The sequence below is a fragment of the Protopterus annectens genome, chromosome 7.part0 (genome assembly GCF_019279795.1).
Source record: "Protopterus annectens isolate FY-2018-M chromosome 7.part0, PAN1.0, whole genome shotgun sequence".
Taxonomy (NCBI): Eukaryota; Metazoa; Chordata; order Ceratodontiformes; family Protopteridae; genus Protopterus; species Protopterus annectens.
In genome coordinates this window covers 30,386,929-30,412,432 of record NC_056739.1, presented here as the reverse complement: position 1 = coordinate 30,412,432, position 25,504 = coordinate 30,386,929, and positions in this window count along the sequence as shown.

The following is a 25,504-nucleotide window of genomic DNA, read 5'->3' as shown; positions in this document are numbered from 1 at the left end:
CACAGAGTTAAAAATAACCTTTAGAACTGAGTAGAAAGTTGCCTGTGAGGCAGCCTGTGAAAAAGCTGTAATAATGTTGAAATATTAACAAGCACTACTCAATCAAGATAAAAGTAGAAAAAGCTGTGTTGTACTTGCCTTCTTCAGTATGTAAAGAAAAATATGAGCAGAGCTCATTAATTGTCCTTTTGCCATGTGGAAGTGTGTTGTACTTTTGACATCATCATGACTGTGCAGCTGTTTCCAGTTTTGCAACATTTCTTTTCTCATTGGGGGTGTGTGATGTTGTTGAGTTAGGTTACTTAATGGTTTCTTTGATTGGATTTTGTCTTTCGGAATTTTACCAGTGACCCCTGGACATTTAAATCATAGGAAAATAGGAGGTTACTAGGGTACTGGCCTTGGGGCCCGTACAGTCCTAGCCAAGACTTTTATCCCCAAAAAAGTAACCCCAGTCAGCACTTGTCACCCCTGTCAATGAGGGATGAAGGTAGAACCCCTGCGACAAATTTGTGGTTTCCCATCCACTCATGAAGGTTGCGTTTGAAGAGGGTCAGCGAGATACTCTGTTTGACATGTATGGGGATTCTATTTCAGAGACAGGGCAGCCTCTGGGAGACAAACCTGTCTCTCCAGCAAATTTTGTTGATGTCGAATATTAGAATTAGATCTTTCAAGTGGGTAATGTGCAAGGAGTTAAGACTTTTGGTTATGGAGCATCTCTGGTAGGGCAGGGTCCACGATTGTCTTGTAGGCTACACACAGATCACCTCTGAGCAATCTGTATTATACAGAGTAGAGTGATATTGATTTGATCCTGTCCCCATCGGACAGGTGTTGGAGGGCATGGATTCTCTTTGTGAGGTATTTCTGTGGCCTTTACACTTGGTGCAGGTGTTTGGGGAGGTACATACCAAATGGGGTGTTTTACTCAATTATTGGCCTAATAAGGGAGGAGTACAGAGAGATAATAACCTCTTTTTTTCTGAATGCAATCCCTTTACTTATGAGACAAACCAAGTAAAAGCTTTTCTAACCACTGCCCTATGTGATGGTTGGATGTGAGATTGTTGTTAACCTGTGTACCCAGGTCTCTCACCACAGGTTTTGTGCTTTAGGGGGTTGCCATTGATGTGGTAATCAGTAGGGGCCGTGTTTTTGCCGAATGGTATGATACATTTTTTGCATTTAATTTAAGGCCATGACTTTGGCACCAGTCATTTGTTGCTGTGAGACCCTCTTGAAGTATGTTAACATCATTTGGGGAGTCAATGACAGCACCCAACATACAGTCATCCACAAACTTGATGACTCACAGGCCTTTTGTCTTTGCCTGGGCTTATGAGAAGTAGATGCCAAATGGTAGGGGTCCCAGGGCAGATCCCTGGGGAACACCATTAGTGACATGTCTGCTGTCAGAGATGAAGGCACCTTTTTTGACCTTATGGGTCCTATCACTGAACCAGTTGGCCACCCACTTGATGAGACAGGGATTTACACCAAGTTGTTACCTTTTTGATGAGGTCTGAGTGGGGGATTATGTCAAAGGCTTTGGCCAAGTCAAGGTAAGCTGTATGTACTGACTTTTCCTAATCCAGAGCCTTGGTGACAGTCTCAAAGAAGTCAGCCAGGTTCAACAGACAAGATCTGCCCTTGACAATTCTGAACTAGGTGGGGTAAAGTGCTTGGAGATTGCCTATGAACTTGCTTATGAAATTCATAATAATATACTCCATGGCTTTACAGATCAGACTTGTCAAGGTAATGGGGCGATAGTTTCCAGTGTCAGTAGTGGTGCCACCTTTGTGCAAGGGGATGACAATGGCAGTCTCCACTCTGCTGGAATGAAGCCAGTACTGAGGCTGTTTTTGAATAGGGTGCTCAATGGTGAATCTAGTTCTTGCTGGAGATGGTACAGAATACAGCCTAAAATACTATCAGGTCCCATGGAAGCTGTGTTCTTTGTCTTGGCTAGGGCCTTTAACACTTGATCTATGGAGATGTGAGATGTGGGACAAGTATTGGGATGTCGAATGGGCCTTTGGGGGGGGACAGGGGGGTGATGTTTGCACTGAACCTATCTGCTAGCATTTGGCTAAGTCAACAGAATCAGTGTAAGTGGTACCATTAAGTACTAATTTGCAACAAACCTCGGCTTTGCCATGGAGGTTCTTGACATAACTGAAGAAGGCTTTGTGATTTCCTTTTGTTTTGGAGGCTATTTTCAATTCATAATTGGCTTTAGAGGTTTTCACTAGATATCTAATTTGCTTGTAGAGGCTGAGAAGGATGTTTTTCCAATCTAGAATGTGTTCCTTTTTACTCTTGATAAGTGTGCAATCAGAAAAGCCAATATCTAAACTGAGGCTACAACCAAAAGAAATTAGTTTAAAGTTTTATAAATAGAGAGACTGCCCTTTAGGTCCTAGTCAATAACAGTTCTAAAAGTGCATGAGCTGCAGGAGTTACATCATGTGGATACCTTTGCAGCAAGAGCTCAGGTAGTCCACTTTGCCCCAGAGACTTTTAATGAAAACCCCCATCTAGGAGTGTCTGGTGGACTGACCCTGACTTTGACGGAGTAGCTTTTGTAAGCTTCATGTGCAGAAATTGTTGGTTTGTTTAGTCTTGTACCTGTTAGAGGAAGTGCTTGTACTTTCATCTTCAATGCCCTTACAACAGCAGGGCTCTACTATAAACTACAGCCGTGGCTGGTCATGCTGGTGGTGACAATGCTAGCTTCATCTACCTGTAGGAAAGTAGCCTTCACCTCTACTGGATAAGAAAGATCTGGGATGTGCAGGTGATGGGGATCTCTCCTTCCCAGTAGTAAAGGACCCGCTTCTTACATTCCCAGGATGCTGAGCATATGCAAGGGTCAACAAAACTAGAACAAAACAATCACTACTATAATGCAGCTGATGAAGTATTGCAAACTCACTAACTAAAAACTTATTAAATGAAAGGAAAGATACATGCACAAGGGTGTGGGACCAGCCACTCTGGTCTTCAGTGATAGCTGTGACTATTCAGCTGAATTTTCTCATGTGTTCCAAAACAAAATGGAAAAAGAGAAAGGACATGAAAATATGACAGAAATAGTCTGTATAAAGAATGACATTATGATGACCTGGTATATTAATATCTTATAATAGGTACACTCCTATTATTGATCATTTCCTTAATTACAAACCCTCAGAGTATGCCCACAGACAGCTGACACCAGCACAGAGCCCATCTACTCAAATAAAGAGCTGATTAAATAAACCTTTTTGGAAAGTATTGCTGGACGGTGGTGCAGTGGTTAATGGTGCCGCCTCACAGCAAGAGGCTCTTCGGTTTGATCCTTGGCTGAGGTGCCTTCTGTGCAGAGTCTGCATGTCCTCCCTGTAGTCATGGGTGCTCCAGTTTCCTCCCACATCCCAAAGACATGCTATAGGTGGATTGGACACTCTGAATTGGCCCTAGGCATGAGTGTGTGCATGTGTATAACTTCTGTGGAAGGTTGGGTGCCGAGCTGGCAACTCGACACAATAAAACTCCACTGCCAATAATGAGCAGACAGATGATCTGCTGTGGTGGCCCCCTAACTGGGATAAGCCAAAAGAAGTAGAAGACTGAAGGTCTTTGCCACAATGTGATTTCCTTGTCCCCACCTGATCAACTGTCTGCCTTGGCCTATTAATTCACAAGTGGCATAAAATGCAGTGACACCTTTTAATTTGCACCCTGCTCTGTGTATTTATAGACACAGAGGGGTACAGTGCAGGAAAGTGATAAGGTAATGGCAATGTTTTGTAGAAATAAGGAAAACATTACATGAAACTTCTCCCTAAAAGTGATGTATTTACTATGAACTGTATTACACTGTGACAATTCAGCTTAATATTCATAAGTACCACAATGCAATGCTGATAGTACAGCAGCAGCACTATTACATGTAATTGTCTTGTATTTACTGAATTGCAGGGCATCCTACACAAATTCACAACAAGGAAAGTCCAGCATCTCTTCTGTCATTGGGCTTAATCCTGGTCCTGTAGATCCTGGAAAAAATGCCTATTAGAGTTTAAGTGAATTTAGAGACATGCAGCAGAGACAATAGATGCCCTACTTATAGCAGAAATAGAACATGTGGGAGAAAAGTGAATATCAAAACATTAAAACTTTTATTTTTGCAGTGAGCAAGCCACCCTGCACCCTCAAATTCCCTCAACTTACACATATATATATATATATATATATATATATATATATATATATATATATATATATACCAACTTCAAGATAGTCATACCTCAGTGAAAGGGAATATTCAGAGAAATAGTAATATTGGACTTGGTATAAGCCAGCCTGTATTTTCACCCATTTGGTCTTGACATTAAAGGACTAGGCATTTCAGCATCCTGATATTTCAAATGGTTACCATATTATACTACTACTGAAAAACAAGTGAAAGAAAAGCAACCGAATGTCATTGGTCAGAGATCTTCATCGTCTGCAGGCCAGTAGGTAAGCTGGTTAGGCTGCCTTCTCTGCATGTCAACAAAGCACTGACACCACTGCTCTCCAGTTCTGGGGATTCCAGTTTCAGTGCTTATATGGTCAACAAGTTCTGTCCAAATATCAGTTTTTAAAATAGATCCAAGTGGACTGCATGTAGTTTATCCATGCAGTCTATGTGGATAACATTGTTGGTTTGATGGCACACCAGTTTACAGCTCTTCCCTGAGCTTTCACGAAAGCCATTTCTTCTACAAAGTTAAATGGAAGCTATTCAAAAGCATTTTTGAAAGGGTCCTGGCATGGTCATTGCAATAATGAACTGTAAAAAATCCATCATATTCATCACTGGTAAATGGTTTGCAGACCTATGCAGTTACCAAAAATGCTAGCAATAAACATTTGTCCATTGTTTGTAAAGCTGGGGTGGATTCCATTTTAAATTTAAGAATCAGTATTCTGCTTGTTAGATGTACAGATGAGCGCATGTATCCTGTAGATAAGATGCAATTAAATGTACATAGTATATTTTATTTATTTATTATTTTATTTACATTTTTTACCGTGAAATTCCTACTGGACGCAGGTCCTTTTTCAGCGGATGCACGAGGAGGAAAGTTCCACATGATGTACGTGATAAATAGAGATACAAAGTTGCAGCAATAGTAAACAACATTACAGGTTGTTGGCTTTAATACAATAACAAGATATTGATTATCAACAGTATATACAGTAAATGTTGCAAGTTAAGATAGTTTCTTGCCATTTATAATATTAGTAACAAAGTTGTAAGACAAGATTTTAAAGTATATAAAGGCAACTAGCTAATTTTGACTGTGGTTAGTAGTGGCGGTAGTATAGTTGGGTTAAGAGTCTAGGTGGGTGGGAGGTAAGGGCTGGGGGTGTTAGTCTGGATTAGAACAAGGACAAAGTCAGTGCAAATTTAAGTGGAATTTGAGTGCAGTCTTGAAAAGGCTGCTGGAAGGTAGAGTAGTTATAGAGGGTGGAAGATTGTTCAAAGTTTAGATATGGTACATGAAAATATGGCTTCTCCTGCTGAGTTTTTGGGTTTGATAACAGTAAGTTGATTTTTTTTGCTTGATCTTGATCTTAGGGGCCTAGTGGAGTGATAGGGTTGGAGAAGGGTTTGAAGGGAAGGGATGTTAAGGGGGTGGTTAATAAGTTTATGAGCGAGGGTGACTTGATTAAAGTGAAGGAGTTGTGGGAGTTCTAGCCAGTTTAGTTCTTTAAGGGAGATACAATGATGGCTGCGGTAGGATGTTCCAGTGACAAATTTAGCAATTTTGTTGTAACAAGCATCCAGCTTGTGTAGATTTGTCTGTCTAAGGTTGATAAGTATGGGGGATGCATAGAGTAGGGTGGAGATTAGCTGGGAATTGGCTATGGAGATTTTAGCTGCATTGGTTAGGATTTGGTGGCTTCAATATAATGCACCAAGTTTCTTGTGAACTTTTTTTATTGTGAGAGATATGTGGGTGTCAAATCAAAGTTTGTTTATTTCCACACCAAGTAATTTTGTGTGTTCTGATGGAGAGATGATGGTATTGTCTTTGGCGAGAATGTTGAGGTGGGGGTGTTTTGGGTGGCTTTGGAAGGTTGGAACAGGAAAAGTTTTGTCTTACTTGGGTTGAGTAGGAGCTGAGCATTGGATAGCCAGCTTTCTACAAAAGAGAATTATTTCTGTGTGATTTGTTGCAGTTCTGGTAGAGTGGGGGCAGATCAGATGAGAGTAGAGTCATCTGCATACTGTATATGGGACAAATTCTGTTTGAGCTTGATGCCTGTTGATGTAAATGCCATTGAAACTGGTATACTGTACAAGCTACTATCACTCTAGGTTTACTGTTTTCACTGCTGGAGCACAGTAATAGGAGAGGAATTGTATTCACTGCAATTAAATAAAATATGCTATATTGAAATGTTGTATATCTATACTGAACTGGTAAGTATTGTGAAACTTTGAAATAATGAGGATGAATCATTTATGCCACAGAGCTGGATAGGGATAAAATTCAAAGGGGGATATCCAGGGTGACTTTCTCCCAAATATGTTTATTAAATTTTCACATATGACAAAGGCAATCTTACATTTCTATAAATGAAAACATACAAAATGATACCACTTTAGTTGCAAACAGTTTACATCACAGACACCATTGAAACAACTGTAGTTGTAAACATTATACATCACTTATAAAAAATCCAGTCATTGTCAGTTAACCATTATATGGCTCATTCAAATCCTGCCTCTTAAACCTCATTCCTACTCTGCATATATTGTTCCCAGAATTCCTAGTTTTCTTATGTAGTTTGCTCCTTTCCTTTTCTAAAGATCCCAGTTCCAGTTGTTTAATCTCTGTACTATATTCACTACGTCTAGTAAAGTTGTTTCAGACTTTGATTTCCATTTTCTAGTAACTGTTTTTTGGCAGCCGCCATGATTATACTGAGCCTAGGCAATTCTGATTCTGTATCATAACTCAAAAAAATCATCTCCCCAGTCAGTCCAACCCACTCACGCAGCATGTCCGACAGAGCGGCCTGCAGAGAATCCCTAAAGTCCGCCAGCTCATTGCACTCCCAAAAAGTATGTTCCCAGTTACCTCTTTCTTGCCTGTCACACCTCCAACATTTGCTATCCACCTGAGGAAAAACTTCTTTGCAGTCTACTAGGGGTACAAAAATGCACTTCCAAGTAAACATCCTAAATCTTCTAGATTTTGTTCCATATTGGAAGATGTACATATATCCCCCCACTGTCTCTGTATGAATTGCTTATCCAGTCTCTTTTCCCAATTCTTTCTAAGTTCCTCTGCTTGATTCTTATAATTATCATGCAATACTTTATATGCTTTATTAATTATTTGTTTTTTTAATGGTAGCTTCTATTTTAGATTCCATTAAAAACTCTACCAGTGATAGTCTTTTATTTAGGATCCCCCTATTTCTTTCTCTTTGCCTATAGTCTGATATCTCTCCTTGATAGGGAAGGCAATCTCTAATGTGCAGTCCAAATAAATTCTTGGCCTCCTCCCATTCTGTTACCTTTCCCTTTCTAGTTCTTTGCTCCTAATACCTTGGTTCCTTTGCCAGCTTTCTCCAATATTTTCCAGCCTATTATCTGTATCCCTGACCCCAGTCATCCCTATCTGCAAAATCTGTCTTCTCCATTCCCATGCTGGTTTGGTTCTTAGAATACTCCCTGCTATTTTATAAATATAATACTCTGTATGATTTTGCTTGTTCTCCTTAAGAGTCTGCATCCAAAATCCCAATCTCTCCTTATTTCTTGAGCTTCTCCTTGTGTCAGCATCATTCCTTTCCACTTTGAATTATACTTTTCTGCTTGTGCTATGTATAAGAGCCTTAAATGTGTTGCTCTAAAATACCCCCTCAAATTAGGTAGTCCTAGTCCACCTTGTTCTGTTGGTAAAATGAGCGCATCCCACTTGACCCTTGCTTTTTTCGATTCTCAGATAAAATCCTTTAACTCTTTTTTAATTTCTATCCACAACTTCTCCTCCGGCTGATAAACATATGCCTGACCTGTGTATAAGACTAAAGGTACTAAAAACATTTTAACGGCTTGTATCTTAGTATTCATATCCATGTAACAAAACTTCCAGTTTATCAATTTTTGTATTATCTTCTGTTTAGTCTCTTCCCACATATCCTTAGCTGCTACCACAGAGTCATTTCTAATCCATACTCCTAAATACTTCATTTTATCATGTTCCCAGAAGTATGGATATTGTTGGACCAATTTGTGTGTGGGTACATAATTTACTGCTATTGCCTTTATTTTAGCTGCATTAATTTTGTGTCCTGAGAAGATTTGAAGCTGTCTTAAAATGTTCCATAACGCTGTAATGTCCCTTTCTGTTTTTGTCATGTATAAAATAATATCATCTGCAAATAAAGCCAACTTTTTCTACCATACCAATTATATGGTTGAATTTGAGTCCATTATTTTATTTGTCAGTGGTTCTAAATATAATGCAAACAACAAAGAGGAAAGCTGACAACCCTGTCTAGTTCCTCTACCCAAGCAGAAATTATCAGAGATGACCCCACCCACTTTAATCTGTGCCTCCAATCCCTCATATAGTCTTGTAATCAACCTTATAATTATATCAGCGAAAGCGAATGCTTCCATTGCCCTGCTCATGAAGTCCCAGTCTATTCTGTCAAATGTTTTCACTGCATCAAGATCCACCAATAAAAGTGGTACTTTCTTGCATTCTGCTTCTGTCTGTATATTCAGTGTTCTGTTAATATTGTTAAATGTTTGCCTCCCTTCCACAAAACCACACAGATCCATAGCTATCAGTTGTGGTATCAGTTGTGCCATTCTTTTAGCCATTATAGACATAAACACTGTATAATCATAGTTTAGTATTGAAATGGGCCTGTATGAAGCTGGATCCGATGGATCTTCACCCTCTTTAGGTATTACCGTTACCACTGCCTTCTGGTACTTCTCTTCTTAAAATACTGTTAAACAAAACCTTCCAGATCTTTTATTCGTTTTTTCCCTCCTAAGTTCCAAGCATTCCCAGGAATACCATCTATTCCTGGAGACTTTCCTGTAGACTCACCATTTTCATCTCATCCCTTCCTAACCTAACTGTTAGTAATTGTGCCTCATCTACCTCTAACCTTGGTATATTTAATTATTCCATAAACATTGCCATTTGTACCTTTTCTTGATTTCCATACATCTCTGCTTTATATAAATTTTCATAAAATGTACGAAATATTTCTAATACCTCTACAGGGTCTCTTGTTATCTTCCTTGTTAAAGGCTCCCTAACCTTAATGACTCCCCTTTTCACTTTCTGTTGCCTGAGTTGTTGTGCTAAAAGTTTTTGTGCTGTAGAATTATTATCAAAAAAAATTGCTTAATGGCAATCTTTCTAAACTCGTGCATATTATCGAGGAAATGCCTTATTTTCTTTTAGTATTCTGCAGTTGCTCCTTTTTTTGTTCTTAGTTAGTCTCCATGTTTTGCAATACTTCAACATTTGTCAATCCCTCTAAATAATTTTTGTTACTGTTTAACCATATCTCCCTTTCTTTTATTTCTAACCTAGTTTTAAACTGCACTGTAATTTTATCCCACTTCTTAGCTGTGTTTTCAGAAGATAATTTTATCTTTAGTAGCTCTTGAATTAATTCCACAACCCATTCCTTAAATTCCTCTCTCTTCAACCAATTCCAGGGTGACTCTGTCACTGCTGCTAATCTGTCTTGCCCTTAACCCATTAAGCTGTCTACTTAACAGCTTAGGCCATGACTATAATTTGGCTCCTAGAAAACAACAAAGTGTAAAGACTTCTCATCTTTACTTTAGCTATTTAAAACTGTATAGCTCATCAAATGACAAACTCAAATCCTCTGTGAAATATGCCTATTTGTTCAAACTGTTCTGTAGATGTTGCATAAGAGATTTAGATTCATAGACAGAGTATCTCTGATGCCATTTGACTTGCTGATATGCAGTAAATCCATCAGTGATGGAAATATTATGCATAAACATATTTATATATATGTATGTATAGTGGGAATTTACACTAGTTCCACACCTTTCAAAGATGATACCGGTATGTATTCTCTATTTGGAGATGTTAAAGGTTTTGCTTGGTGTTTCAAGTGAGAATCCCCAACAAAACAGGACTCCTTTATAACTTTTCACATCTTCAAACCTCTTATTAAGCATAGATGTAGGATCATTTGTTTCAAGATTGCTTAGAGGGTGCACTTGTTAGGTCCTTACCAAGACCTGAAATCAGTTTATATTTTTGCTAGCTAACCCCTTCCTCTTGTATTGTTTAACCCTTTACATTATATTCTTGAGTCTCAGGCCTTCTTGTATTGTTTACCCCTTTACATTATATTCTTGAGTCTCAGGCCTTCTTGTATTGTTTACCCCTTTACATTATATTCTTGAGTCTCGGGCATTGCATTTTCAGTAGTATTACTTGCACTTGTATGTTTTTCAATGCCATCCATATTTCTGTCAGATATGTTTGTATCTTTAATTCTAGCTTATAAGTATCCCTCTAATAATCTATCGAATGAGTTACTTGTGAAAGCACTTTGTGTCTGTCAGCACAGATTTGTCGGTTATTTTCCTTTGTAGAGTTTACAATAACAACCTCTGGGAAAAAATGTTCATAAACTGAATTACCACCAGATAAACAATTAGTTCTAGTAACTGATTTTGTGTATGAAGTATCCTTTAGGCTTTATTAAGCTCTTACTGGCACCTATCTGTAAACCATTTTTTTTGTTAGTTAATGAGGAATACTAGCATTTTCTTTGGTCTGATATCGTATAAGGTGATTGATTCCTGAGGTATATTGGGGATTGAGTGGTTTCTTTTCATGAAAGGTGATTGGAGGCTGTTTTTTTTTTTTAGAAATGTCTGTTCTTTTATTTATAAAAGGGCTTGAGTTACTCAGAGATCATGAAGTAATGATACATAAGAAAATAGTTCACATCAAAAATTATTTAATCTGTGTGTTTATTTTTTTTTTCCTTCTTTCGCTCCTTAGGTGGTATTTGCTATTATTTCAGTTATCTGGTCCAGATGTTCCTCTTTTATGCACAATTCTAGATTCTTTACTGCTATTTAGATCTTTATCTATCTCTGTGACCCCCTCCTCACTCTCATAAATAGTTTGTTTTGCAATGCATATACCTCCTCAGTACAGTCATTTGGATATTTTTTATAGTAGAACACAGACTTATTTTACTGGCAAGTACTCTTATCTGTGATATTGCAAAAGTTTATAAAATACCCCACAGAGCTTGTAACTTGACAATATACAAATTCAGTTGGATTGCTGTTGTCCATTTTAAAATACTTTTTACACACTTTACAAATTCCTAGGTAACCTTAAATTTAAAACATAGTCTAAAGCATATTTGCTTGATTAAATGTTTTAATAAAATCTAAACATACACACAGTACATTGTAGTTAAAAATATTTAGCAGTAAATGCAACTTATATCAGCACATTAAAAGTTTAAAAACAATTTAACTATAAATGTAAACACGTGTCACTTGGCTTGTGATTACTCATTAGTACAGGTGTTTGTACAGAATAAAGGAACAGAAAGTTGTTCAAAAATCCAGAACATCTTATCAGCTTTTATGAAAAGAACCCCCCCCCCCAAGTTATTTCTGGATGTAATCATCCTGTACAATACCAGACAAAAGAAAATTACCTTTGTCCCATTACCGGGCCTTCATATACTGGGGATTTTCTTTTAAGCAGAGGACAGTTGACTAGCACAGGTCTCTAACTGTAAACACTCGTCAGAGATTGCTCACTAGCATGAGTCGTTACAGGTCTCAAACAATAAACACTCATCAGGGATTGCTCACTAGCATGAGTTGTTACAGGTCTCTAACAATAAACACTCATCAGGGATTGCTCACTAGCATGAGTCGTTACAGGTCTCGAACAATAAACACTCATCAGGGATTGCTCACTAGCATGAGTTGTTACAGGTCTCTAACAATAAACACTCGTCAGAGATTGCTCACTAGCATGAGTCGTTACAGGTCTCGAACAATAAACACTCATCAGGGATTGCTCACTAGCATGAGTTGTTACAGGTCTTTAACAATAAACACTCATCAGAGATTGCTCACTAGCATGAGTCATTACAGGTCTCTAACAATAAACACTTGTCAGGGATTGCTCACTAGCACGAGTCGTTCAAAGGGGCAGGTCCTCAAAAAGCCACAACTACCAATCAGGTTTCAAGAAACAAAACTTACACACACTCCACAGTCCTCCAAGTTACCTTTGGCTTTAGTCAACTTAAACCTACAATATCAGATAAAAGTGAATTACTTCAGTCTTATTTCAGGACCTTCATATACCAAGGGAATTTTCTTTAAGGCAAAGAACTCTTGGCTAACAGATGCGTTATTTAGCAATAAAAATTATTTGTCTGTTACCTTGGGTGAAGCCCTACAAAGAGTGTGCTTTGAAAAGAAAATTAGAAAAAGCTTTTAAACACAGAGGCAAGCTTTACATAACAAGGGAAGCAACTTCCTTCAAGCACTATCCAACAGTGAACGGCGAGAACAGGACCCATCCTCTCCCCCACAAGCTCTGTTACCTCATGCAAAGCCCTCCAAACAAACAGAGCAATGAAAGAAATTTAGAAAAAGCTTCTGAAGATAGAAGCAAGCTTCATTTAGAAGCTTAACACCAGCATAATACATATTTTGTAAATATGTCTACAAGATGCATTGTATATAGTCCTTTACCAAGTAGAAAAGCCATGTTAACAAATACATGTAATTATAAAACGTCCACTGCATGTAATGATTCTGTGCATTACATGTATCTTAAATTTTATATAATGTATATTTTTTAAAAACAAGTGTTTTATGCTTAAATAACATTGGAAACTAGAATTAATAGTCTGTGACCATGTATATATTACACGAGAACATCTAAAAAGTGATCTCTGCCTGTCAAACCCAGAGCTGTTGGACATGCTCCACTTAAAGAAATTCCAATCCTTCTGAGCTACATGCTCTAGGGATCTAAGCCTTGTCACTACAATAAACAGAACATGCTGGAGGGATAGATTCCTGTCCCAGAGACTTCCCATACTCTGGAACAAACTACTTATCTATATCAAACAAAGCTCCTCATTAGCACTCTTCAAGAAAAATCTTGATGATTGGATGGGAGATAGGAAATTCACCCCGGGCATCACTTCTGTGGCTCTGCTCGACAGGGGCACAGGAAAATAATTTTCTTGTGTGGTGAAAGCCAGAGTACCTTTTGGCTAGGCTTATATAGGTCCTAGGGTCAATAGCCTGGTACCTACCTATGAACCTATGTTGCTGTAGGCAAGTTAAGTTACAATATAGAGCAGAGCACTCATTTTAGCATGCTTAACAAGTTCATTCATTCTGCAGGTTCATTTGTTCCTCTTACTAAAGCACTTTCCTTTTTTTTCCAACAGTCCTAACATATTCCTGTGTCAAATTACAGCAATGTGTGTGTGTGTGTGTGTGTGTGTGTGTGTGTGTGTGTATTTATTTATTATATGTATATCTAATCCAGTATTGCAGTCATCATTCAAACAGCAGCATTTAATCATTGTAAAACTTATGAACAGGAGTGCGGCATCTCCCAGCTACAGCAGTATATAAAATAAATGTATATGGGTTTTAATTCAGACCTGAAAGTAATGAGTTTTAACAGTGTGCTAACCACTGATGTACATAGATATAAAGGATAGCACACTGAGTGCCCCTGAGGTCTGTAATAAGCCTAACAGTCTGCTATTTATATTTTCTGTGTTGAAATCTGGTTTATATAATGGTGAAATGGAAATGTCTACATTATATGCAGAATATTAAATGAGGTAAAAAGAAATTAACTTGTCTGCAAACCATATCATATCTGCAAATTTATCACTCTGGTCCCTCAAGGAGAACACAACTGGACTATGCTAACACAAACAAAATGACTACCTGTTAATAAAAAAATGTGTCCTACTCCTATAATCTGTAACCCATCAACTAATATCCCAAGGGACCTTCAATTTCTTTGCTAGCTGACTTTCCAAAAGAAATTTGTCAGACAACCTTGGGTTTCAATCCTCCCTTTCCAACCCACTAAAAAACTCCCCGCAACATACTTCAACTTTTCAAAAAATGCCCTCGTATGCAATTCGTTAATCTTAAAAGACATCAACTCCCTCACATGGAGAAAACATAAGAAATTTCTATTTACAAAAGCATTGTGCAGGTACCTCACCCTCAAGGGATCTCTCAGATCCTCTCCATTTCCAACTTCTACTCCCCCCACCTTATTAGGCTGTAGCTATGCTTTCTCAGTGGGGATTTCATATCATTTTCATATAGTAATAGCCCCATCCCTGACATTCACCCCTTAATCTCTTCCATGTTTCTTCCTTTGCCCCCTCCTACCTTCCACTTTGTCCCCTCTCGATTCCACTTTTTCCATCCTTGTTTAACATTGCCTCTCCTCTTCCAATCTGCTGCAAACAATCTTCACTATCGGTACACACATTGGTTAGCAAAAATATATACAAATTCCATTGAATGTACAGCATTTCAATTTTAAACATTTCTAGACAATTAAAACTTACTTTTTATAAATGCATAAACTCCATATATGATGTTTATAATCTTAGCATTGCTTGCTGTATAAACTTATATACTGTGTACTGCTACTCTACGTTCTATTTGCTATTGGGCTGTGCTTGAAAATGCTTCATGTGTTTCAGCTTGCAAATGATAAATATTTTTATCTCCATGATACATGATATTGCACAATGACATACAGTTATTCTGGTATGAAACAGGGGCTTGATGTTGCGAGCAAAGCACCATAACAGCAGAGTCGGAGTGCTTATCTTATAGAGACACCACCCCATTGTTGCTACACATTCAGCTATCCCTTAATATGTATCTCATCATAATGCAAATAAAGCCTTGGGAAGCTTATTTAATATTTGTTCCATTGGAAAGTAAACTGACAGATACGTGAATTTGGTAAGAAATGATATGGCCTTGTATATGTTACCAAAATTTTGGCTGTTTTTAATGAGGCCATTTTTCAGTATGAATGCCAATATGAGTTGATTATCTGTTGTGAAGCCAAGAAGTTTAGATGCCTTAGCTTGACTCTTCATAGACTGAAAAACATGGGTAATTTTCAGATATTCTCTACCCTGAGTTGAAAACTAGCAGAATTAGTTGAGAATGTAGATGTAACATAACCTGTAGATACATAAACAAGTTCAGAGGACTGTTTTCTTTTACCACTTAAATCCACCACATGTGTACATCAACAAAAGCCCTGCCTCTGGCCAATAGTATGTGTGCAGAACATCTGTTACAAATGGCATTCCATGCATGTCCAGGGAATCTGGTTACAATTACATGGATACAATGTAGGACTCCATGGGGTGATCCTTAAGTCATTTATTTATTCAAAAGTTTGTGATTGCTATTTTAAGATTTTCAGTTTTTGCACTAATACATCCCTGCTCTCAATGGTACTACAAACTGCTAAAGATTTCATGAAATATCACATAGCAAATTGCTGTGTGTAATGTATTGGCTGCAAATCAGTTTACTACATGTATAAAAAATAAAATCTCATGTATAATATAGCTGCATGCAAATAAATCAGTCATATACAACCAGAATATTTAATTTATTGAGTGAAAACTTGAGCAAAAACAAGAACCTTAGAATTAAAGCACAAGTAATTGCTGTGCAGAATACGAGCCATATTCAGTAACAATTGCGTACAGAAATAGAGGGCTGCTTTTGAGCCAGTTGAAATGTTAATATAGACTTAAAATGATGAAATAACTGACTGATTTAGTAGCTAGTATAACTTGGCAAATTATTTTCTTCACTAACTGCGTAGAGTGGTTTTTAACATAGAGCCAGCTTCTTTTTCTTAACCTTTGTCTTAAGTTTCAAATGAAGGAAATGATTGCAGAACAGGAAAATCTTCAGCCTTGCACATGAAACCATCAAGAAAAATTTGATTTTACTTTTGAGTAGGCTAGCAATCTGAAGCAATAAAAATGTTGTTTTCTGAATGGTAGAGATGTAAGTAACAGAAGGATGACACGCATTTCATCTGAAAAGACAAGACGGATACCATATTATATAATGATCATTTAAAACTTTAACTGCTATGAGGCAAATAGCATACATCAGCATTAAATTGATATGACTTATGAACTATATTCATTAAATAACTGAAATAATGTTCACAATATGTTTACATCTTCCTAATGTATCCATGCAACAGATATCGAAAAGGCTGTAGTTCATATGCATTTCAAAAGGTTGAGATGCCCTGATGAGTAACGTGTTTAAGAACTACCCTTTTCATTTACCACTTTTTTACTCTAAAAATGTTTCTTACATGGTCAAGCAAGATAATAAAATAATGCTCTAATCAGAGTAACACCATATCAGAAGAAAGATCATAAAGTAATGATCTTCTTCTTCTTCTTTCAGCTTTTCCCACCACAGCGGTACTCCGGTCCTCTAATGATTGGCAGTATATTTTTTAAGGGTGCCGAGGTGCCAGCTCGATGCCCAACCTTCAACGAAGGCACCTCATAAAGTAATGATGACACATTAAAATAAAGAACCATATGAAATCCCAGAGGATAAATGTAGCAGTGAGACTGAGCTGATAACTCTATATGCTGCTGACCTGGCCTGCCTTTGAGTAATACTCCTTAATATCTGTGCTGCAGCAGTACAGGTAAAGTAAAACTGCACAGCATTTGCAAGAGGCATTCACGTTCGCTTGAATGAAAGCTCATGCAGATTTAATAAACTCCCTACCTTAATTCCTAGAAGCATAATTGCAAGTCTTGCAATTACAAAAAAACATAAAAACAGCAAAATTAGAGACAGACAAGATCGGCAATCCGTTTTCTCCTTTAAAGTTGTTTTTTGGAGTGAAGAAAACTCCCTTCATTCCCATTAATTACCTATACTAACTCTGATTGTCATATTTGACAGAAACTGGAATATTCAGGGATACAGAAGATTCAGGCTTTTTAAGTCTTTTAAAATGCATTATTAATATTATTAAGAACTGAGCATTTTATTATGAAACCTCCTATTTTAAGTTCAGTCAGCTACTTGACTGTTATCTCTGCTTCACTCTAATATATATCTTATTTTAACAGCCTTTATCACAAGCATGTCATGGTTTTTAATCTGTGATGCCATACCAGCATATTTAATTATTTTTATTTCATTATACTGTACCACAAAATTGGTCATGGTGGTGCAGCGGTTAGCATTGTTGCCTCACTACTTGGCACCTTCTGTGTGGAGTCTGCATGTCCTCCCTGTGGTTGAGCCAGTTTTAAAGAGATGCAGGTAGGTGTATGTATGTGTGTGCATTTGTCTTCTGTGAAGGTTGGATGCCAAGCTGGTAACTCGACACCATAAAAAACACCATCAATCAATCTGTGGACCGGTGATCTGCTGTGGTGACCCCTATCAGGGAGAAGCCAAAAGGCAAAAATACTGTAGCCATAAAAAAAAAAAAATCTTTTTTGATAATGACAGATTAGTGTATAACCTTTTTTTTTTTTTTTTTTTACATCTTAGCATTTCTAAATGCATACTCTGTCACTATCGCGTAATTATCAACATCATCCTGCCACATTTAAGTTCTCCTTTTATTTACCCTCACTGTCTGGACCCTTTCTGTCTTGTGCTGCTGTCACGCTTAAACAAAAGTACGTCTTTTTTTTTTTCTTTTTAGGAAGCCCCCCCCCCTAAACACACATGCACACACACACTTATTTTCTTTGCTAAACTAGAAAAGTTTTTTTTTTCTGAGTTCTTTAACATTTCTTACTTCTGCCCTCTCATAAAGTGGAGTGTGATGTATGGTGCTGTTTCTTGGCATATCAATATTTGATCCTGACTTGAGCAGAACAGACTTTACTTCTTATTTCACCATTAATGAGTCTGCTGACTTGTTTCATGTTTTATCCTGAAAGTCATGGCAGACTTTCATTCATAATGAGTTTGTGAGAAATTGATTAATTTTGTACCAGTTTAATTCTGCTTAATTATTGTAAGCAGTTGAATAATTTCCTCTGCTGTGATTTCTTAGCTTTGCATCAAGTGTAATTCATCCAAAGTCATTGTTACAAGTTTCAGTGCCATTTCATTGCTTTTCTGATTCTCTTAGATTCACTTCGTACACTGGCCCTACTGGAAACCTACCGAAAAGGTCCTTGGAGTAACGGAATCTGATTAATAAAAATTGGAAAATATTTTTTTTGGCAAACTGGCCTTTGTAGAGCCACATTATTAACCCTTACTGAAAGGAATTCTTCAGGACTGCATAGTTTATTACCACAATATTAACCCTTACTGAAGGGCATTCTTCAAGACTGCATAGTTTATTACTTTAAAAACATTCTTTTAGTATTTGTGCTTGTCATATTTATCACATATTTCAGTTTCTGCTGCTTTGCATAGTTTTACTTTTAAGTAGATCATTGTGTGGCCACCATTAATCTATGTGTTCCAGATATTTACTCATGTCCTGTTCACCCAGTGACACAGCTAGGGCCAGATATTGAAGATAATGCTGCTTTTTCTGGTATTAGTTTACTCCTTAAGTTGTATATAAGACATATGGAAAAATCTTCCTTAAACACTCTGAAACATAGACCAGAACATTATCTGCATCCTTTGTTGCACTTTATATGGACTTTGCACATTTATATCATTATTTAGATCCACTACCTTCAGTTTGTGCCCTTTATACATCACAGTGGAAGTGAACAGAGCATTATCAAAGTTATAGAAATACACTGGCTCTATTGCGCTATTGACCTAATCCGTGTACACTCAGGAGGCACCAATACCTTCTTTAAAGAAACATATTAAACAAATATGTGAAAAGGTTACCTAAACCTGTCAGGGGTTAGATTTGATGTTCTGTTAATAAACCATCCAAAAAATAAGAAAATAAAAGCTGTGGCTTTTTGAGAAATTACAAAATTTGAAAAGTAACTTTAGAAGTAGATCCTATTGTAGACCTTCAGCCTTTATTGATATGTTGTAGAGAATGAAACACAAAGTGTGAAATACAAAGAAAAATGTAGAATGGATGGGCACCAGCCGACTAATTTTCAAAGGTTGAAATATTATAATAAAATAATCGCTGTACATGGCAGAATAAAAACATTAATAAAATATTGTTTAAAAACAACTTAGAAAGGTGAGTGCTTTCACAGACCAAATCCGCTTCTTCAGACCATTTTAAAAAAAGCAATCAGATTACTTATATACAGAGTATAAATTCAAACAAACCAATAAACATTTAGTAACAAATCACATGTAGCATTTGATTAATAACAGTAACAATATATTGCCTTTGCAACCCTTGCTGCTTCAAGGCAGGTCTTAAAGAGATCTTGCCATTGTCCCTTGCAATTGTTGGCTTGTAGTTGTAAAATCCAATAAAGTTCTGTATTCTCAATTTTACTAATAAGATCGCCCAACCTGCCATCATATTTTAGTAAGTCTACAACCATAAAAGTAAAAGTGTGTGTAAACTCTACTTCTGCAATATGTAACGAGTTAATATCAGTGCCTTGTCTAATATCCCCCATATGCTCTCTAACTCATTCCATAAGTGAACAGTTAGTTTTCCCAATATAAAAGCTGCTGCATTTTGTACATTCAGCCAAATATATTAAATTTCAGGAGGCACTAATACTCTCTTTAAAGAAACATATTAGACAAATATGTGAAAAGAGTACCTAAACCTGTCACGGGGTTAGATTTGATATTCTGTTACTAAACCATCCACAAAATAAGAAAAGAAACGTTGTGCCTTTTTGAGAAATTACAAAATTTGAAATGTAACTTTAGAAGTAAATCTGTTGTAGACCTTCAGCCCTTCTTGATATATTTTACAGGATTAAGCACAAAGTGTGAAATACCTTTAAAATAGAATTCAATTCACTATGAGACGTTTGAGAGGAGTTTCTGAAAGTATATTGAAATTCATTAGGAATGTGAAAGTTTTGAGAAAATGAATTAAATTATAAACTCTATGTATGGTATCCATCTGTGAATTTTACTTTTTATTTTTGCTCATTTTATAATTTACAATATCTAACTGTAGATGCCCAAGATCATAATCTCCTAGATACTTAGTGATAAAGGAACTTATCCTGGTTATGCAAAACAGAGAATATCCTGTTTCCAGTGAAATAAATAAAAAAAATTGTAGCTGAATGTCATGTATTTGACCTTCCTATTTTAGCAGATGAATGGAACTAGATTAATAGGAAGGACAATTGAGTTAGATGGCGTGAACATTTGGTATTTTGGAATTTACAGTATTTGATTAACTAGTCTTTCACTTCTCATAACATTGTCTACTGAACAGACAATAGTATTTGATTAACTAGTCTTTCATTTCCCATAATATTGTCTACTGAATAGACAACAGTATTTGGTTAACTAGTCTTTCACTTCCCATAACATTGTTTACTGAACATACAACAGTATTTAATTAACTAGTCTTTCACTTCCCATAACATTGTCTACTGAACAGACAACAGTATTTGGTTAACTAGTCTTTCACTTCCCATAACATTGTTTACTGAACATACAACAGTATTTAATTAACTAGTCTTTCACTTCCCATAACATTGTTTACTGAACATACAACAGTATTTAATTAACTAGTCTTTCACTTCCCATAACATTGTCTACTGAACAGAAAACAGTAATGCAGCACTTATAGTAAGTGAGCTATGAAAGCATTGTGGACTTTGCATACATGTGGAACAGGGCTGGCCTTAAAAACCGCGTTGCGTAGATTGGACCATATTGGTGGGGTGCCTCAGCTGTTGCTCCCGAATTTCCTCCCCATTCTTCCTTCCATCTCAGACTACAGACCATTTCAGATTGCACGCCAGGAATAAATGCTATTACTGTGTATTAAAAATAAAACAATATGTTTATTAGTTTAATGGATTACTCCCATATTCTATGCAACATCTCCTGTACTTCCTTTCTCAAGATCTGATTAACTTGCTGAGAAGCACTATAAAGGGGACTGCTTAATGGGCTGCTAAGGTCTTGTGTCTACAAGGCACTTCAACAGCTGGATGCACCCTAGCATGTTCCCATTTCAGAAAGATTACCATGAGGTAGAAGTGTCCTGTAGTTGTAACTAGATTTCCTGACCCTGGCTAGGAGGTAGCAACACACACACACACACATACACACACACACACACACACACACACACACACACACACACACACACACACACACACACACACACACACACAGAATTTTTTTGTTTTTTGTCTGTCTCTCTCCTTTACCTTCCTCCTCACATCATTTGACTTGAGCCTTACTCTTCACATCTTGTGCTAAAAAATACTTTGTTTTCATATATATTTTTTCTGTTAAACAACTGACTATGTATATATAATGTATTCTTTTTAATTCTGCAATGCTTTTTACATGTGCTAGAATACATACCTAAAATTACTTAATATAAAACAAATATAAACGATCCAGAAGAGTTAATGCTCAGCAGCAGAACGGCAGATAAGAGTAAAAAGTAAACAAGCAGCTGCTGTGCAATGCAATGGAGGGTGCCAACGAATTAATGTTCCAAAAATCACAAGACGTAAATTACTGAGAAATCCTGAACAAAATAGCAGTCAATCTTGCTGAAAAAGAGTATAATTTATTGGACAGGTTAGCGCTTTCGCAGTAGCTTCATCAGACCTTTAATAACAAAACACACTGTAACTTCATCATTTAAATACATTAAAAGGCGCCAAATCTATCAGCATCTTAAAGGTGTAGACACTCATAAAACCACATAAAATAAACATAACTATAAAATGTATATATTCAACAATGTGAGTACTTAAAAATTCATAAAAATGTATATGTAAATATATACAAATATATATGGACATAAAAACAAAGAATGAGGGACGTGTAACATATATACAAACATAGAAGGCTCTACCCAAAATATTCATACGTCATTATTTGTTCTTTAACCTCCTTGATTTGAGTACGGGACGTAGTGGGACCTTCCCATTCAAACCTGGTATTTGATCGGCCCTAAACTTAATAATCCAATTTATCTCTCTCTAGTCTCAGTGTAATTCTTAATGTCCCCTCTCCTATATGTCTTAAAAATTTGCTCCAATACCCTAAACCTAAACTGATGTGCTGGGCCCTCATTCTTGGTATGCTTAGCCAGGGCATTGTGCAAATTACCTTTCCTTGTATGGTACATATGTTCCCTGATCCTGTCTCTCAATGCCCGGTTGGTCTTGCCTACATAGTAGGCAGGGCAGGATATACACGAGGCAAGGTAGACAACATCCTTTGACATACAGCTACCTTTTGTTCGAATATGAAACACACCAGACCCATATGGATAAATAAAGATAGGGTCAGTTGAAATATAGGTGCAGAAAGTACACCTATTACATGGTGTCATGTAAGGACCTGACAATGTGGTTGGTATATGGGATACTGTAGGGTAACAGAGTAGCCTTTTAAGATTCTTTTTGTTCCTATAAACAAATCTTGGTCGTTCACCTGTTAAATCACTAATAGTAGGGTCCACCGAAAGAATATGCCAATGTTTGGAAAAAATGTCTTTAACAGAACCAACGTCTCTTGTATAGTAAATGGGAAAGGTGACGTTGTTGTTCTCAGCATAGGGATCATCTTTCTTCCCATTGACTCCTATATCAGCTGTATAAATTTCCTTGGCTCCCTGTGAAAAGTAGGGTTTAGCTCTACCCTCCCTGAGACTGTAAATTTCATCCATGCCTTTAGTTATATCCAAGCTGCTGTATCCTCGTTCCATGAGTCTCATACCCAGATCTTCTAATTCTTTCTCCAAGTCAGTAGTCCCTGGAATATATCGGGACATCTGCATGGATTGTCCTTTAACAATATTATTGTAGACAAAACCTGGGTGCATACTGGAGCGATGAAGTAGCATATTGCTATGGCATGGCTTGCGGTACACTCCAGTATTAACCATGCCACCAGGTAATTTGTCCACATGGATGTCCAGGAATGGAATACTAGTGTATGACCATTCCATGGTAAATTTCAAGAATGTGTTGGAGGTGTTGATCCATTCAAAGAAATCTTCCAGGCGTTCTAATGTGCCACTCCAAATGAAGAAGAGATCATCTACAAAGCGTCTGTAGAATGGTATAAACTCAGTAAATAGTTCATTTTGGAATAGATGGCAGTGCTCCCACTCTGCCATTACCAAGTTGGCGTAGCTATTTGCACAAGATGTGCCCATAGCTACACCATCTCGTTGCAAATACATCATCTCTTGGAAGCAAAACAAGTTGGAATCCAGAATCATCTCCAGCAAAAAAATGATTAACTCTATATCATAATCTAAAGGCAGTGTGGACCTCCTTAAATAGGCATCAATCATTTCCTTGCCTTTGGTGTTCGGTATAACAGTAAATAGGGATTGTACGTCCATAGTTACCCATATAAGATTCTCAACATCAGGGTGTTCATGGATGTGTTGGTATAGATCTAACAGGAACTGTTTAGTATCCCTAAGAATGAAAGGATTGGCATCAACTAGAGGTCTAAGTTGGGATTCTACAAAGATTGATAGAGGTTCAGTTGACCATCCCCTGCCAGCAACAATTGGTCTCATTGGTGGTTGATGTAAATCTTTGTGGATCTTGGGTAGACCTTGAATGATTGGAATCAGAGGGTAGGGGACATATAAATAGTCAAACAAGGCCTGGTCGATAACCCCTTCATTCAATAGTCCAAGGAGTGTGGAATATATGGTATAAATAATGGTATCTACCTCACAATTGGTTATAGAGACATAAAACCTCTCATCAGCCAGCATGTGAAACATATCTCGACTATACCTATCTGCATCAAAGACCACAATACCACCCCCTTTGTCTGCTGGTCGAATAACAATATTGCGATTATGACATAGAGAGTTCAGAGCTCCTCTTTGCCGGTAGTTAAGGTTGTGCCTCCTGTTCGTCACCCTTCCCTGTTCCATCTTGTAGATGTCATCTTCCACCAATTTGCTGTAAGCAGCAACCAGGGGGTGCATGGGGGGGATAAAGGTACTTGGTACTCTAAAAGCAATATCAGGTGAGGAGGTATCTGAATCTTTAAAGAAAATTCTCAAGGACAAATTCCTAATAAATAACTTAAAGTCCTTCAATGTTTCTTCATACTTGCTGTCCATCGTAGGAATAAAAGTGAGTCCTCTACTCAGAACCTGTATCTCAAATTCATTTAATACATACCCAGATAAATTAAAGACAGCACCTACTGTTTGACCTCCCACATTTTCTTGATGGTCCGATTCGACTGTCTCTCTGGTGATAGTTTCCTCTTGTACCTCCCCTTGTTGCTGGGGTACACCCTCTCTCCACTGGCCAACACTCTGATGGGAAAAGGACACCTATTTCCCCCCTGTTGTGGAGTGTTCAACCTCTGTGAATCAGTAGTAACATAATTAGCACCATCATATACTCTACTGTGTACTGAATTAATTATTTTTCTCCTAACAACTGGTTCTGAACCAGGAGTCTGTATGCTATCCCTTGTATTATTATTATTGTTATTAACAGAAGAATCTACATTGGCAACATCCAGGGGATCTCTGGTGGGAGTCAGAGCAACAGGAGCAACATTATCAACGACATCAACACTCACATTCTCTACATTCTTGTCAGAGATATCGTCCAAGTCACTAGTGGTCGCAACTGCAACTGTTGGAACACTCCCATTCCCTCTAACAACATTTCTATTAACAATTCTATCAGGGGCATTACTGGCTCTCCTGGTATGAGTATCATTGTCCGTAAAATTGTTTCTGGGCCAAGTGAAGATATTGCCCAAACGAAAGTCCGTGCTATCTCTATGTAATTTCGTTTTTTTTTTTTTTTTTCCTGAACCAGAAAAAAATGAAATTACATAGAGATAGCACGGACTTTCGTTTGGGCAATATCTTCACTTGGCCCAGAAACAATTTTACGGACAATGATACTCATACCAGGAGAGCCAGTAATGCCCCTGATAGAATTGTTAATAGAAATGTTGTTAGAGGGAATGGGAGTGTTCCAACAGTTGCAGTTGCGACCACTAGTGACTTGGACGATATCTCTGACAAGAATGTAGAGAATGTGAGTGTTGATGTCGTTGATAATGTTGCTCCTGTTGCTCTGACTCCCACCAGAGATCCCCTGGATGTTGCCAATGTAGATTCTTCTGTTAATAACAATAATAATAATACAAGGGATAGCATACAGACTCCTGGTTCAGAACCAGTTGTTAGGAGAAAAATAATTAATTCAGTACACAGTAGAGTATATGATGGTGCTA